General features: G+C 41.4%; 1 protein-coding gene across 2 annotated transcripts in view; it reads left to right on the forward strand.

Annotated features, from left to right (window-relative positions):
• Positions 1 to 778: 778 nt before the first annotated feature.
• htr1d (5-hydroxytryptamine (serotonin) receptor 1D, G protein-coupled) overlaps positions 779 to 15,124 on the forward strand; it is a 40,733-nt gene continuing 26,387 nt past the window's right edge. For both annotated transcript variants that reach the window (XM_078175079.1, XM_033642123.2), the window contains exon 1: positions 779 to 1,342. The gene's annotated coding sequence lies outside the window, so the exon portion shown is untranslated. The remainder of the gene's footprint in view (positions 1,343 to 15,124) is intronic.

Consider the following 15,124-nt stretch of genomic DNA (forward strand, 5'->3'; position numbering starts at 1 on the left):
TTGTAGTCATGCTGCATTGCAACAGTGACTCTGTTTGTTACTGATGCATGCACTTTCACTGTAAAACTAGTACAAACTCAATGCATGCTGCTTCAGCATTAAAGTGCGTATCACATCAGCACTGTATTGACATAAGAGTAATGTGTGCGGACGAGGCTTTAGAAATCATAAAATTTTAATGAAACCTACACATGCAACTACTGTAAGGCTCAAAAAGAGATTGTTTGTGCAGATCCAGACTGAACAGAAGCAGGATATTATACTGCCTGGAATGTTTGAGATATTCTTTGGATGTTTTAATGTACTTTTTCCTACTATAAAACTTGAAATCCTGCTTTGAATCCAAGCAGTTCACAGCTGTCATTCGCTGTGAAAAACCACAAAGGTTTGCCACACTTAAAGTCTGCATGGGGTCAGTGTTTGATATTCAAACGACAGATTTTGGGTGCAGCATCCCTTTAAAGTAAGGACTGAAATATATATAAGAAGTCTGGGATTGTCTCACAATTCATTGAACCTGATGAGGATTTAGTCAGACAATATATTCTTTAGAAAATGATCAGTATTCATATTTACAAGTGACTTAAAAGTTGAATAAAAATTCAGCTGAGTTTTGCAGTGGGGCCATTTTAAACTGCCAGGGGCCTCTGGAAGGTCCCTGCACCTGATCTTGAGCACCTCCTCGCTGTGTACAGTCACAAGAAATGGACTGTCAAAGAAATCCACTGACTTACTTGGAAACACACGCCCGTGGTTGCAGTCGATTAAAATCACTCACAGTGTGTGGGGGGCGCACAGAGCAGATCTGCCGCGCAGCCAGTCCCATCAAAACCTCCCAGAGACGCAGATCTGAATGCAACTTGTTGACGTCTCTCTGATCTCTCCCGGAGCAGAGCGGATCGCATCAGCACCGGGAAGCCCCCGTGTCTCTCCCCGGGGGGTTTGATTGTTACTGGAGACAACCCACAATGAGCTGCGCCTTGATGCATCAGATGGAGCTCCGACGGCAACACACTTTTTACACTTTTCACACATTTTAGGGATTGAACTTTGAGAGAAAGACATTTTTGAAGCAGAATGCCATAAATTCGAGTCTCTCAAGTTTGCGGGACAGCTGAAATTACATCTGTTTAACTGTGTTTAGATGAGATGTGAAGCAATCCCAGCTCCTACATCAGCTACTCAAGCTGTCCGCCGGTTCCCTCAGTCTGTGTTTCGCTTGCTTGTACTGGACGTGCGTAAATAAAGGACACCGCTGCTGGGATTCCCTGATCTCTTTTGTGCTCAGCTTTTATCAGAGAGAAAGAGGAGAGATATTCACCAAATGAAGAAAAAAAATATGGTAAGTTTGACAATCATTTCTTTTTTAAAATAACCACACCACCGGTCCGTGTTTGTTCCCATTACGCACGGATCAGAGGGCGCAGGACAGATGGCGTTGCATTTTATTTCCAAACGACAGTGAAGTATGATATTTTTACTTCAACTAAAGCAAATATCACAGGTTCAAATATCTAAAACAAGATCAAACAGCTCCGCGGACAATCTTGGTCCACAGCATAAATGCAGGACAGTATGATAAGGTCACCTGTGATCGCCAAAGGAACCGCATAAGTCCCAACAGCACTATTGTAATGGCACCATAAGAGATGGAGATGTCACAGAAAGACTATGATAAGGTCACTATATAGCCAAGACAATATTCAAGTCCCTCTGGAGACATAAGAAGAGCTTCACGTGGTTTTAAGCATGTTAAGTGCAATAGTCCACATGGATAAAACCTGCATGAAGCCCCAGGGTGCCAAAACTGATTTTCAGGGTGAGTAAACAGCTGAAGGATGCAAGAAGCACGTTATGTTTAAAACCCTAAAACACACATTTTCAGTTCTTCAAGGTCACTGATCACAGCTTAATAAAAGTTTACAGAGCTGTCTTTTATCTAGTCCCTACTTTAATGAATATTTTGATGATAATATAAAGATTACAGGGACTTTTTTTCTGTCTCGTTAAAGCTGGTTGAACCTCCGGGTTAAGGGTTAGGCTCATAATATGATTAATATTATTTAACTTCTCTATAAGGTTTAAATTGCTGTATGATAGGAGTGCAATATGCTACTGTATGTTTCAGAGTAAAGCCACTGGTTGACTGGCTGTGATGCTGACATTATACCGAAGGGGTTTGCCTCCAACCCAGCACAGTTGTGGCACATGCGGCTGAATTCATTACACAAATGTAGGTCAGGAGATGGTGATGTTGGTCATACTGGGGTAATGAGCCTTATATTGTTTGTAGGAGCCATTGAAATACATCTATGTTGTGGTAATTTGGCATCTCGCTGAATGAGGCCCCATGCAAATGAATATGATAATAGCCATGATCTAATTTGTGTTTGTCGAAAAGAATTACATAAATCTTTCTTCCTTTTCTTTTTTGACACCTCTCTGTCTGATCATCTTCACTTTGAAGAAGGAATGAAAATATTTGAATAAGATGAGAAGATGCTTCTTTTGCTGTTAAAAGCTGCTGGTGAGGAGGAGCAGCGCAGGCATTAAAGCTGGGATAGGCAGTGTTTTGGCATCACTGGGTCAAAAAAATTCTTTAACCTTTCAGTCTATTGTAATTCAAGTGGTTTGGGAGAAAATAAGACCTCTATGCCTTCTCTCAGCTCTGTTTTCAAGCTGTAGAGTCTAGTCTGTGACAGGAGACTTTGGTCAGTAACAGGTCATTTCAGAGAGAGGGCGTTCCTACTGGTTCATCTACAGATGCAGATGTGCATCCACGTCCCTTCAGATCGTGAAAGCCTGATTCAAAGGTGGAGAATCCTGCAGAAAGGGTTGCTATTTCAGTACTGGTAACAACTGCCTACTCTGCAAAGCAACCCAAAAAAGGAAGACAGACTTATCAACGAGTCCAAAAGAGTCTGACAAGTGAAATGTTACTAATAGTGTAGCCCTCTGCTAACTGTATCCAGAGGTCCACAGCCGCAGCTAGTTCAAGTTCATGTCCATGTAGCTAGCTAGTCTTGAATCACAGTTTGTCATCTCAAAGGGCTTTACAGTCTCGCAAGTTCAGAAGGAAAACAGGACGGTAATTTTCATAGAACTGTTGCTATATGATGGCATCACAATCAGGATGACTGAAATAAATGACTAAAACTGGTACAGGTGGGAGGGGCATAGGACAGAGATGCTAGGGGAGCAGCACATTCTCACTCGCAACTCGTCAAATACAACAGCTCGTTCAGTGGCCCTACACTTCAAACTGTGCTCTTCATGTCCCTCGAGCATCTGTTTAGGATCCTTAGGGGACGGCACGTCAATTTCTGTTCCTTACATGAATTGTGTCCTCCACTTCTGGACTTCACAAGAATTGTCGGATCTAGATATTGAAACTGTAGTGAAAGGTGGTCATAGGTGGTCAAAGTCCAATATGATTGTCAAAAGATTATTTACACTGTCATTTTTGCATCAGCTGCGCTTGAACAATGTTGTTCATGTGGACATGGTGGCTGCTCTAACATGTTGGCACAGGGGCTGAAAAAACAAAAAAGAGGTTCTGAAACACACACATGCTGCTCATGCAGGCAGTGTGGCCCGGGTGTTAGGCAACAAAACTATGTAGTATGTGTGACACTTTGTAGTGTAGTTTAAAAAATTTCAACGTGTCTCACACAGGACACTAACATTGGTCTCCTGGGTGAAAGTCCAGTGTTTGTTTGACCAGTCCACCACTCTTTCCCTTCAAGCCTATTCAAACTGTCTCGCTCTTTTCATATCATTGCCATGGATTTTCATCAGAGTTAGTTGAAAGCCTTGTGCATTGGAATCATATGCAGACAGCTGCTGACCAAGCTACCTATTTGACACCCTGGGAAGAGAACAGGGTGAGACGGGAGAGCTGTATTTTCAAATTTAGGCTTTTTTTCCCTTTTCCAGAAAACTGTCTACCCCAGCTTGAGGTCCATTTCACGCTGGAAAAAATAGACCTGTCTTCTGTGCTCTCAAGCTTTTCAGAAACCCACCTCAGGCTCTCTTTGCAGAGAGAGTGTTGCATTTTTTGCTTTAAGTAGCCGACTGATGTGAGAGATTCTCAGCAAAATGAAAGGGAATCACTATCACGGTGATGAAAAGTATCTCTCAGTACACAATGTACCTCCATTTCATCTGGAGACTCATACATGTAGTGTTTCCTCTCTCGCTCTCGCACTGACACCCTTTTCTCTCCCATCCTTCAAAACACACAGACACACACATTCAGAGATGCACACACACTTTAAGAATCAGGGTGTGACTGAAGACAAAAACATGTAATGGACAACCCATTAAATTCAACTCCTATCCATGCTGTCTCAACATACTTATTAATGACAATGAATTTAAATAAACTGGAAACAATTATGATACTGAAACACTATGATACTGTTGAATATGTAATTTTCTTACACAATGATGGAGAGATTTCTCCCCCTCATCTGGGGCACGAGAGTGCATATCACAAAGGCGACTCTTTTGTAGCTCATTAAGCAAAGTATAAAATTCTGGTTTAATTATTAATGTAGGAAGAGGCAATTAATGCCTGATGGTTTCAAGAGTGCAGCACATGTGAAGACCAGTTTTCTCTAATAACATATTTTTTACATGCAGAGGGCAAAGGCGTGAAAATAAATCCTCTCCTTCACTTGCCTGGAGTCATAATGTTTAAACACCTATAGGAAAGCCCCCAGTGTCAGGACATTCCCTCGCCTGTGATCCATCAGTCAGAGAAAAGCAAAGTAACATTGAGAGTACAAATTACTTTCCATTTTAATATTTTTAAGGTGTTCGGGCCAATGCAAAATGAAGCACTTGTTGATAAAACTGTTTTAATGAAGTAGAGCGGGTAGGCTAATCAAAAAAATTCAACAATATCAAACAAGAGGGAGTGTGGCTGGAAGCTGAAGATAATCACAGCACAACCTCAAGTGTAATAATGCTTTTATACAAGAGTTCTAGACATGGGCAGATTATTAGACAATGGGCCCCGGGGCCCAGATATGCACGAGCCCCACCCGCTCTCCTACATAGGAGCATGATATGCAGAATTTGTGGTTGTTTTGTGTCTCTTTGTAGTTTTGTGTCTCTTTGTAGATGTTTTGCCCATCATTGTAATGATTTTGTTTCTTTGTGTTCATTTTGATTTTTGATTTTCATCTTGGTCTGTTAGGTGTTAATTTGACATTTGACATTTTGCAAGTGAAGCCCAGGGGCCCCTGACACTTGTGCCCAGTAGGCCTGCCCAGTAATCCATTATGGGTCTACAAGCATCATTTATTAGTTAACAGTATTAAGCAGTAACATATTACAATTTGTATGGTTGGTTCCATTAACACAAAGGGCCATATTTAGATGGTCTAAAACGCAAAGCACCAGGCGTGCAGCGCATGGGCGTGTCCCAGTCACTTGCTAGTTAGACAGCGCGTTTTCAGACTGTGCACCATGGCGGAGAGTCTAAAAGGGTTGGACTTACTCTGTGAGTTTGGGTTTTGGGTGTATCATTCAATAAGCCAATCAGAGTGTCACCTTTCATTCCCTTTAAAAGAGGCGCGATTGGAGCGCACGGCAGAGAGCTAGTTAGATGGCGGACCTACCAACTGGAAAGAGTGAGCGTTTTACAGCTAAGGAGACGATAAATGTATCTCTATACTGACTGTCCCGTCACATCTGATGTCAGATCAAAGGGGATTGGCACGTTTGGCACGTTTGGCACGCGTAATGGAAACCCAACCTGATTTGATTAACACAGCTGCAATCTAATAAGTTCACATCCCTCTCAGCTAACCACAAACAGCCACAGCATCAGATAGGGAGTATATATTCAGCATCTGTCATCTTAGAAAAGTCAAAAGAAAAGAAACAGAGTGAGACTGCGAGAGAGAAAGAGAGAGCGCGCGCACGGGAGAAACGCTGTCAACAAATTGTAAGTTATTCAATTTTATTTTAACCCGGGAGGTTAGAGAGCCCAGCTCCCTCTCCAGCATCCTGAACCCCCCCGCCTGAAGGTCCAGGAAGGGCTGTTCCCGTGGCTGCACCCGGGCCTGTCTGGTCTGGCTGCGGAGCTTCCCCTGGGTGCCCCTGGCTGTGCGGCGGGCTGTGCGGCCGCTGTGCATCCTCCTCCTCCTCCTGACAAGATGATCTTCAGTTTTACGTTCTAAAAGCTTTTTTTTACATATACATTTGTACTTGTAGGGCTATATGTTTACGTTTTTAGTTCACAGAAGTGGGTTATTGTTGTGTTTATGTCAAAATAAAGTTTATCAAACATTTTCACATCTTTGATTTTGTGATTTACATTCCAAAATGATCACAATTCATTTGGGAAAGACAAGTTCATTTTACAGGCTATGCATCATCAGCCCGTGGAGGTCTGCTCGCAGTTCCGTATATTCGGATACTGCTGGATCTCCCGGATTATGATGATCATTATTACTGCGATTAGATCATTCTGATTAATGACTGACCATTAAGATGTGTTTCTGATAAATATTTTAATGTGCACAATAATAATCTTTCACATTGTAATCATATTTTTATTTGTTATCTTTTGCTTATGTGTGGCTGCTCCGTGTGTGTCTGAGCAGAGTGCACGCGCGTTGTGCACCCGCCTAGAGATGCATATTACTAACTTGTTTAACAGCGAAATACTGCGCCAACTTTAGACCAGGTTTTTGTTGGTCACTGGTGCATTTGCTTTTTACGTCATCTAACTAGCAACGCGCCATGACTGCGCCTGACCACTCCTCATTTTTAGACCAACACACCCAGAGGAGCGCAAGTTCATTTGCTAGATATAAGACGGAGGTGCAGGGCGTGAAAATGACAACTGCGCCTGTATCTAAATAGCAATGACACTTGTGACATGGATTATGCGCCCTCCGCCATCTGCTTTAGACCATCTAAATAGGGCCCAAATAGTCCCGTAACTGGCCTGGGACTGAAATGTTGCCAAGTTCCACATAAACATTCTCCTGCACACTAGCTTTCTACACTTTTAGGCAGGTTTACACATTACCACAGACCAGCTACTTTATATCATGAATTTTTATCTGTATGTTTCCATTTATTGTGCAACCAGTGTGTGTAAATCTGATGAGTTAACAGCTTGATCAGACAGCACGTTGCAACATCAGCCATTGCCACATGAGCATACTCAGAGATATACAGTGAAGTATCGAAGCTTCCTTCCTTCTGTTCGTCTTTTTCTGAAGACCATTTGTGATTAACTCAAATGGTATTTGTGGAGATATATTCATCTTTGCAGTGCAAAGATTGTTAGGATGACCGTCAATGTGATGAGCGCACTCTGGCACAAACTGGACCCTTCATATATTTGGAGCGCTCTCCAAATAAAGTACTACTTAACTGTTTGTTAATTCAGATAGAAATCGAACGCTCTCTCGAGCAACACCACTCTCATTTTAGTGTAGGACATCAGATTGGATTTACGAATGTACCAACTGATTTATCCCCCAGTTGTAATGAAGATATCGATGTCAATGGCAAAGTAAAAAGAAGATTACTGGCTCAAAAATATACTTGAGTAAAGAATAGAAGTACATTTCAAAAGGAACATCTAGAGTACTCATTCCACAAAAATACATACTTAAGAACTTATAAGGACAATCAGAAGGCCTGGCTCTGGGATAACATTTCCACCAAACTTCAGATGGTAAGGTAATTACAGTGATTTCCATTGTCTTAGACAATAAGCTAGCTTCTGCCAGTGCTGGCAAGTACCTGCCTGTCATCGCAGCCGTGGACCACAGTGGCAGCAGCCACTTTTAATAACACTTTGCTTTTTGGGAAAATGCATAATGATCGTCACTTGGGTATCAGTCGGAGCTTGACATTTGTTTAGGGTAGATGATTGCATGATTGCATTTGTGTTATAAACCTCTTTTTGGATGCTGAAACCTGACCTGTATCACATCAACATCTGCCCACAATAAAACTACAGCTGAGATATGAAGTTATTGTCTGGTGTTCATCCATTCTACTTTAACAACTCCCTGAAGATCAACCATATCTCTACAAACGCTCTTGCAGGTAGGCGGTTGTCTGGGTAGTTACCACACAGTGGTGTGACTGCAGCTTTAGTCATGTGTGTTACTTGTAACATGTCACTACCTACCCCTGAGTAAATGATCGTTTGCTAAACCCCTCCCCAGAAAAGCCAAATATAAACAGGTAGCTAGTTACCGAGTTTGGAAGGTAATGTTTTATTATATGTATTTTTCTACAGGGTGCAGGCTTAGCTAACGGTCAATTATAAAATCAGGTTTAGATAGATAGATACGATAGTCAGTTTAGAAGCTCCCAGTACAGTACAGTAGCTTCCATTCCTCACAGCATCGTCACTGTAATCCATGGACAGTACCATAGATATGAACAGCACGGACTGTAATATATTGCATGTTTGCTTGGGTTTGGCAATGCATGACAGGAGTTTAATATGACTGGAAGGCTGCAAGGCTTAGCTGAAAATGGAACAAGAAGCAAACATATTCAGTTGAGTTACAGCTGCATTCCATAATTTTATCACATTACAACTTGTACCTGTACTTTTTTTCAGAATCTGCTCACAACATAGTAAACACACTAAATCCACACTGAAACACTTGAGTTAATGTTTCACAGTGTCACTACATTGTTTGTCCTGCAGACTGACTCCAGTGTTTACAGTGCTGTGCAGCACGTGAGTTGGCTGAGTAGCAGCATCGCAGCTGAGCAGATGGTGGGGCAGCGTCTGTGAAGAAGACTTTACCGTTCAGCTGTAAAACACTCTGCCTGACTACAGATCTTTGTCTCGGCTCTTTCAAGTATCAGAGAAAGCCGTAATCATGTGCCAAGGAAATGTCAATATTAGATTAATGACCAGGAGATACTGGAAGTGCAATGAGGAAGACAAGATGAACACTGACACCGTGTTCATTAATAGGCCCAACTGCTGACATGAGAGAGAGTTAAATACTGACAGACAAACTAGATCTATAAACCCGGTGAGAACTCAAACAGTGTGACAGCAGGTCTCAGTGCAGCATTTCTTATTCCCACAACTATTAGAACTGCAAGCAATGTGTTAATATGCCACAGCAGCAATAATACACAAAGCAAACTGCAGACATTGCCCTCTAATGATAGTAAGATAAAGTAAACATGAAAAAGAGTTGGGAAGCTGTGGCAAAGAAAGCTGAAACTAAACAGTACCGGAAGAGCAAGAGGAGGACATAATCATCACATAACACCAATCATCAGTGGCATCCAGAACAGGAACCAGTCGCCATCATCACATATCCCACTACGAGTCATAAACACAGCAGCGCCACGGCCTCAAAGAAACTAAGACATGAGTGAATATGTTGCAGTATGAACGAGTAACTGAAGTCAGGCTAAATATTGGCTAAGGCTCATTAAACTTCTGACCAAGCTTATGCCTGACAGGGAAACTCCCGCTGGCATTTCAATCAGGAGAGACTCATTAAAAGATGAGAATTTATGTGCTAGAGTGTGCATAACGAAAAGTCAGAGATACTGTGTGTGTGTGGAGTCTTTGGCTCAAGTCATGCCATGACAGGGTTCAAGGGGGTCAGACACCTACTTGCCCAAGTCAATTTGTGGTTGCCCCAACGTGTTCTCATCCTTACTCTTCATTATTTGCTGCTTGAGTAGAAGCCCTAGGTGAATAAAATGAGGCCGGGGCAGACTTTTGCATTGTAACTTGACATGTAAGGGGTCAGCAGTTAGTTTTAGGCAACAACACTACATGGTTATGGTTAGGAAAAGCTCATGGATGTGGACAGAAAACACCTGGCTTTGAGTGGCACAAACCGAAGTTGCTGTTTTTTAGTCTTGAACCACCGGTCTCCTGGGTCAACGGCGAGTGTTTGTTGGACCACTTTACTAAAATGGAAATCTTTAACAGTCCAAAACTCACCTCTATGATAAACACCAGGCAGACATGATAGTCATGTTTTACCCTGCAGTGAGTTGAAGTTTGGGCTTGTATCATCAATGGCAGTGATTTGATCAAGAGCAAGAAAAAGGCAGTGCTAAGACAAGGCAATTTTATTTTCAAGCACAATTGATACCCAAAGGCAACACGTTCTCACTTCCAACTCATCAATTACTGTCATTTGGAAACTACACGTCAAAGTATGAACCTTCTAGCGTCAGTTTTGGATGTCAGGGACAGCATGTCAGTTTACACCTGTTACATGAAATGTGTCTTTTAAAATTAACTTTTGTTTTCACAGGACTTGTACAGTTTCTGCTCATTCATTGCATACAGTCTTTGACATATGTCACAGGCGTAGTATGCTATACATATTAGCACATTATGTCTTTATTAAAATAAGTCACACTGGACACAGACAGTGGTGAAAGTCCAAAGTCTGTTTGACCCATCCACCTCCCCATCCACCTGCTCTATGTGGACTTCATACCGCCACCAAGGCTGCTTTCAGACCTAGAGTTGTCTTGCTTTGGTCCGAATCAGGGACTAATTTTGTTCCAAAGTTACATAATTGCCTAGAGTTGGTTCATGTTCTCACGACAGCATTTACAAGCGGACCAGATCAAATGCCTTGTGTGAGAAAGCTGCTCTTGATTGGTCAGAATTTCCAAGTGGGAAAAATCCAGGAAGTAAACAAAACATTGAAGAAGAGTACACTTGCAAGATAAATGTGACACTTTCTAATGTCACAATGGAGGGACAACTACGCAGGTTGATTTTAGCGCTGCTCATCGTGGACTATATTGCTGTCATTGTTCATTTTAATCAAACCATACAGTTTGAAAACGAGGCGCGGCTCCAACTAGAAAACAATGTTTTGATGCACTGGATGTGCTGAATGTGCATATTAGGGCAGTACAGGAGGAGGTGTACATTAATAATCCTCCAGGACTGTAACATGCTCATGCTTGTTGAACCCAAACCATGCATATTGCAACTGCAGTTGGTTTGGATCGAGGTCGGACATTCTCACCACAAACGAACCGCACCAAGACCACCTCTTCAAGAAGGTCTTGGTCTGGTTGTTTTGGTGCGCACCTGAGTGCAATTGTTGTGTTCACACCTGCCCAAGCAAACCACACTATTGGGGCAAACGATCAGTTTGATTGAACCGAACCAAACAGGGCAGGTGTGAAAGCACCCCAAAAGGTGCCTCGGGGTCACTGATCAAGCATCGGTATTACAGATTACACAGAAGAAGAATCCAAGGATAAAAACAATAGAACAAATGAGAAAGTACACAGATTAATAACGATAAAACAAACAAATAAATTTGATTGAACAGACATTTATTTAAAAGCAATGGTACACAAGTAGGTCTTAAGCTTGGATTTGTTCACTCTTTTGGCAATTCACTCCATATTTGAGTTAGTCTCGCCACCAGACAATCAGAGATCTCCGCCTTCTGATAGTCTGGGGACACTCCTTTCTAAAGTGTGTTTAACACACCGGCGAAAATAGCCGGCAACAAAGCAACACCTCTTGCATTTTTGAAAAGGACACGCCTTCTCGGAAATGTGCGCTCCCCCTTTTCTCGTCCACAAGGAAACAAACACACAGAGAGCTTGAAAATGGATGCCGAGAGATTTAACTCCGTTTCATCAAACGTGTGCTCATCCGTAAAGAAAATATTTTTTCCAGCGGATGTCTTAGTTACAACATTATTGAGCTATCTGGAGTAGTTTCATGTCGTATCCGACAACGGGAGGCTTTTAACAGATGATGTCCTGTTGTAGCTTTGCTGTTGCTGTTAGCTGTCCCTGTCAGCTGCAGCCACTGATGCTTTCTAGACATCGTGATTTCCCAAAACTGAATAAATACGACACATAGCAACACAAAACTACTTTACTAGCTCAATCATGTTGTAACTAAGATATCCGCTGGAAAAGATATTTTTTTCACGAACCGTTTAATGAGTTATTACCTATTACAGACACCGCTAACGGCTAACAGCTAATGGTTAGCCCAGCTAAACATGCACACAGAAATAGTAATGTTTGTTCCATCATTGTGTTTATAGACTTTTCAAACATCGGATTAGTCTAAACGGTGATACAGTGATGTGAAAAATGTGATATATAGGCTATATATATATATATAGCTAAAAGCTCTGCTGGTTTTCTACCCGGAAGTATTTGTAAACAACAAGGCGATTCCCTCTATTGTCCTGCCGGACGGATGAGTCATGGCCTTGTAAAAGATTATGTTTGTTTCTTTTGGTTGTCCATGTTTACAAGCACAACAGTTCAGCGAGCCACCGAAGGACCGCCCTGCAGATTTACTATTGGTTCTGCAACGTAGGGAGTTTTTTTAAACTCTGAAATTGTATCCGCCCATCTAAACACAAAATCAGGGAGAAAGTCATCAGTCTTTAGTTAAGCAAAGCGTCTAAAGACTGACTTGTGAGTCTATATTTGAGCAACAGAGAAGCTAAAAGCAGCCTCACCATGTTTAGCTTTGACTCTGGGAACAGCCAGCAATTCAGACCCAGCTGACCTGAAAGGTCTGTGAGGTTCATACGGGGTCAGTAGATCTGACAAGCATCTTGGACCTAAACTGTTCAGTGATTTATGGACAAGCATTAGAGCTTTGAAGTCGATTCTGTGAGAAAGTGGTAGCCAAAGTCATGATAAGAACTGGAGTTATAGGCTGAGCCTTTTGGTCCTCGTTACAGCCCTGGCAGCAGCACTCCAGATCAGCTGCGGCTGTCTGATAGCTGCCTTAGACAGACCTGAGAACAACTGCTGAATCATTGAAACCCCAGGTCTCAAAAAGTACTTTGACACTCCAAATATTTCATTTATCAGCCCTCAAAATCCAGTGTTGGCCTTGTTTCATGTCACTTTTCACGTACACATGCGTAGGTTTCACAAAATTCCAACAATGTTTGAAAGAGACAATAGCACAGCCACAGCTACACAGTGTGTTGGAAGAATATGTACATTTGCAAACCCAGTCTCTATATCGTGGTATGCATCGCTTCTTTCATCCAATTCTCTTGTCACTCTTTGTGCTGCTGTGTTTTCTCTTTACACTGGAATTAATTCAGTGGTAATCCCATCGGATTTACAGGCAGGATTATTCACATGGGATTGAACTCAGTGTGAGAAAGCAGCCTTTTGCTCACAAAATAACAGCCGCCCCTCTCTTCCTCTCTGCATCATCATTTTCGACACCATTGTTTCAGCACAGGGGACAAGCCACTATACTGTATTGTCTCAGGGAAATGTTAATCAGGCTTTGTTTTAATTCTAGATGATTTTAAACTCAGAGACCTTTCTGATTTTGTTTCATTTGATCTAAATTGTGTTGCATTCCCTATTCTCTTTTTATTCTCTGTCCTCACATTAACTTTTTACATCAACATATCCCTCCATCTCTGACTCATTTTCAGTCAAGTTACCCATATAATTAGCACTGAATCTTCAGATTGGGCCCTCCAGATGAAAATTATACCCCAGATCATGACAATTTGTCACTTACCATGATAATGACAGCAGGGGTCATATCAGAAACAGTACTCCTCACAGCACTCAAGCCATTAGTGGTCAATGTGTCTAGATTGACTACTTGTTGAGAGATGTATGTTTCCATTACTTGAGGCCATTTAAGGAGGGTGGCTGTCTTGCCTCAACTAATAGTCTATAATTTGTTGAATGAAAGCCTGTAGGGAGGAATGTTGGAGAAGTGGAAAATACAACAATGCATTAATACAGAAAAATATAGTGTCAGCATTCACCTGGATATAATGCATAATTTCACAGTTTTGCTTGAGCCATGAAACAGAATCTACTGTATGAAGATTTCCATGTCGTAATTACACTTGAAGAGAACTTTTAAATTCTCTTTTAGTTAATTACAGTGTTATTCAAACACATTTTAGTACTAACAGCCGTTTTGCTGTCCAACAAATGTATGTTTTCTGGCTGCCACAGATGTTGGAGAACATTGCTTTGTGTGGGGTAATGCATATTTGTATTTTACAGTAAAATACAGTAGATAGTTTCATATAAGCAGAATTAGATTTAATGATGGACCACGGTCAAAACATACATGTGCAAGAACCACAGATTTGTTATTAAAATGAACCTATAATGACTGCTTTCATGCTCCCACTAGTATTTTGAGTTTTTACGATAACATGTTAACATGGTTTAATTTTCAGAAAACACTTTGTTTTCCTCATACTGTCTTTGCTGGAACACCTGTATTCACATTCTTAGCTCCTGTCTCTTTAGGACACCCCCCTCCTGAAAAAGCCCAATCTGCTCTGATTGGTCACTGTTTTCGGGTCTTCTGTGTCTTGGTGTCTCTGTGCTTGGAATGACTGTAATGGAGTATAGCAGCACTTTCTACTATGAAAAATCACCAATAAAAGCTTCTAAGCTAAAATCCTCACAACTGGACATGTCTCCAGCAGCAACATGACATGAAATTAGGGAGAAAGATTACATTACCTGATGTTAACATGTAGCAGTGTAGGCTACATAATGTAAACACTTGTTGTCGTGTGTCTGGAGCAGATGATCATATAAAGAAATCTGTCTTGAGCAGATGCCAGCTTGTTGCGCAAGTAGGTAAAACGTTGGAAACAGGGTATTCAGCATGTTCTCAAACCTGAGGGTTTTACTCATGGGCAGTTTTGTGTGTTTGTTTGTTTGTTTTTACATATGTTACCCTTATTATTTGAGACTTTGACCATGTTTAACGTGAGCATCTGACGTTGTAGCATTACACATAATGTCGCTGTCATGGTATTCACACAGCACTAAATGAGACGGATAATCTGGAGGAAAAAAAACGAAAACAACCAATCAGAGCCGAGGAACCTCTAAACAATCTGCTGTCAAACATGTCAATCGCTGCTTGTAAACTGTGGTCAAACAGTAAAACCAGCCAGCGCTGATTAAATATGAACCAAGATCCAATTACTTCATTGCCTGTTTCTCTCCCCAGTTGTTTTCAGAATCATATTTTAGTGTACTGTTTAGCTGTAAAAAAAAGAAAAGAAAAAAAAAAGAAAGCTTAACAGTACACTAAAATATGTGTCTGAAAACATCCTAGGGAGATTCTAGC

Source organism: Epinephelus lanceolatus, chromosome 15, assembly GCF_041903045.1.
Source record: "Epinephelus lanceolatus isolate andai-2023 chromosome 15, ASM4190304v1, whole genome shotgun sequence".
NCBI classification, from domain to species: Eukaryota; Metazoa; Chordata; class Actinopteri; order Perciformes; family Serranidae; genus Epinephelus; species Epinephelus lanceolatus.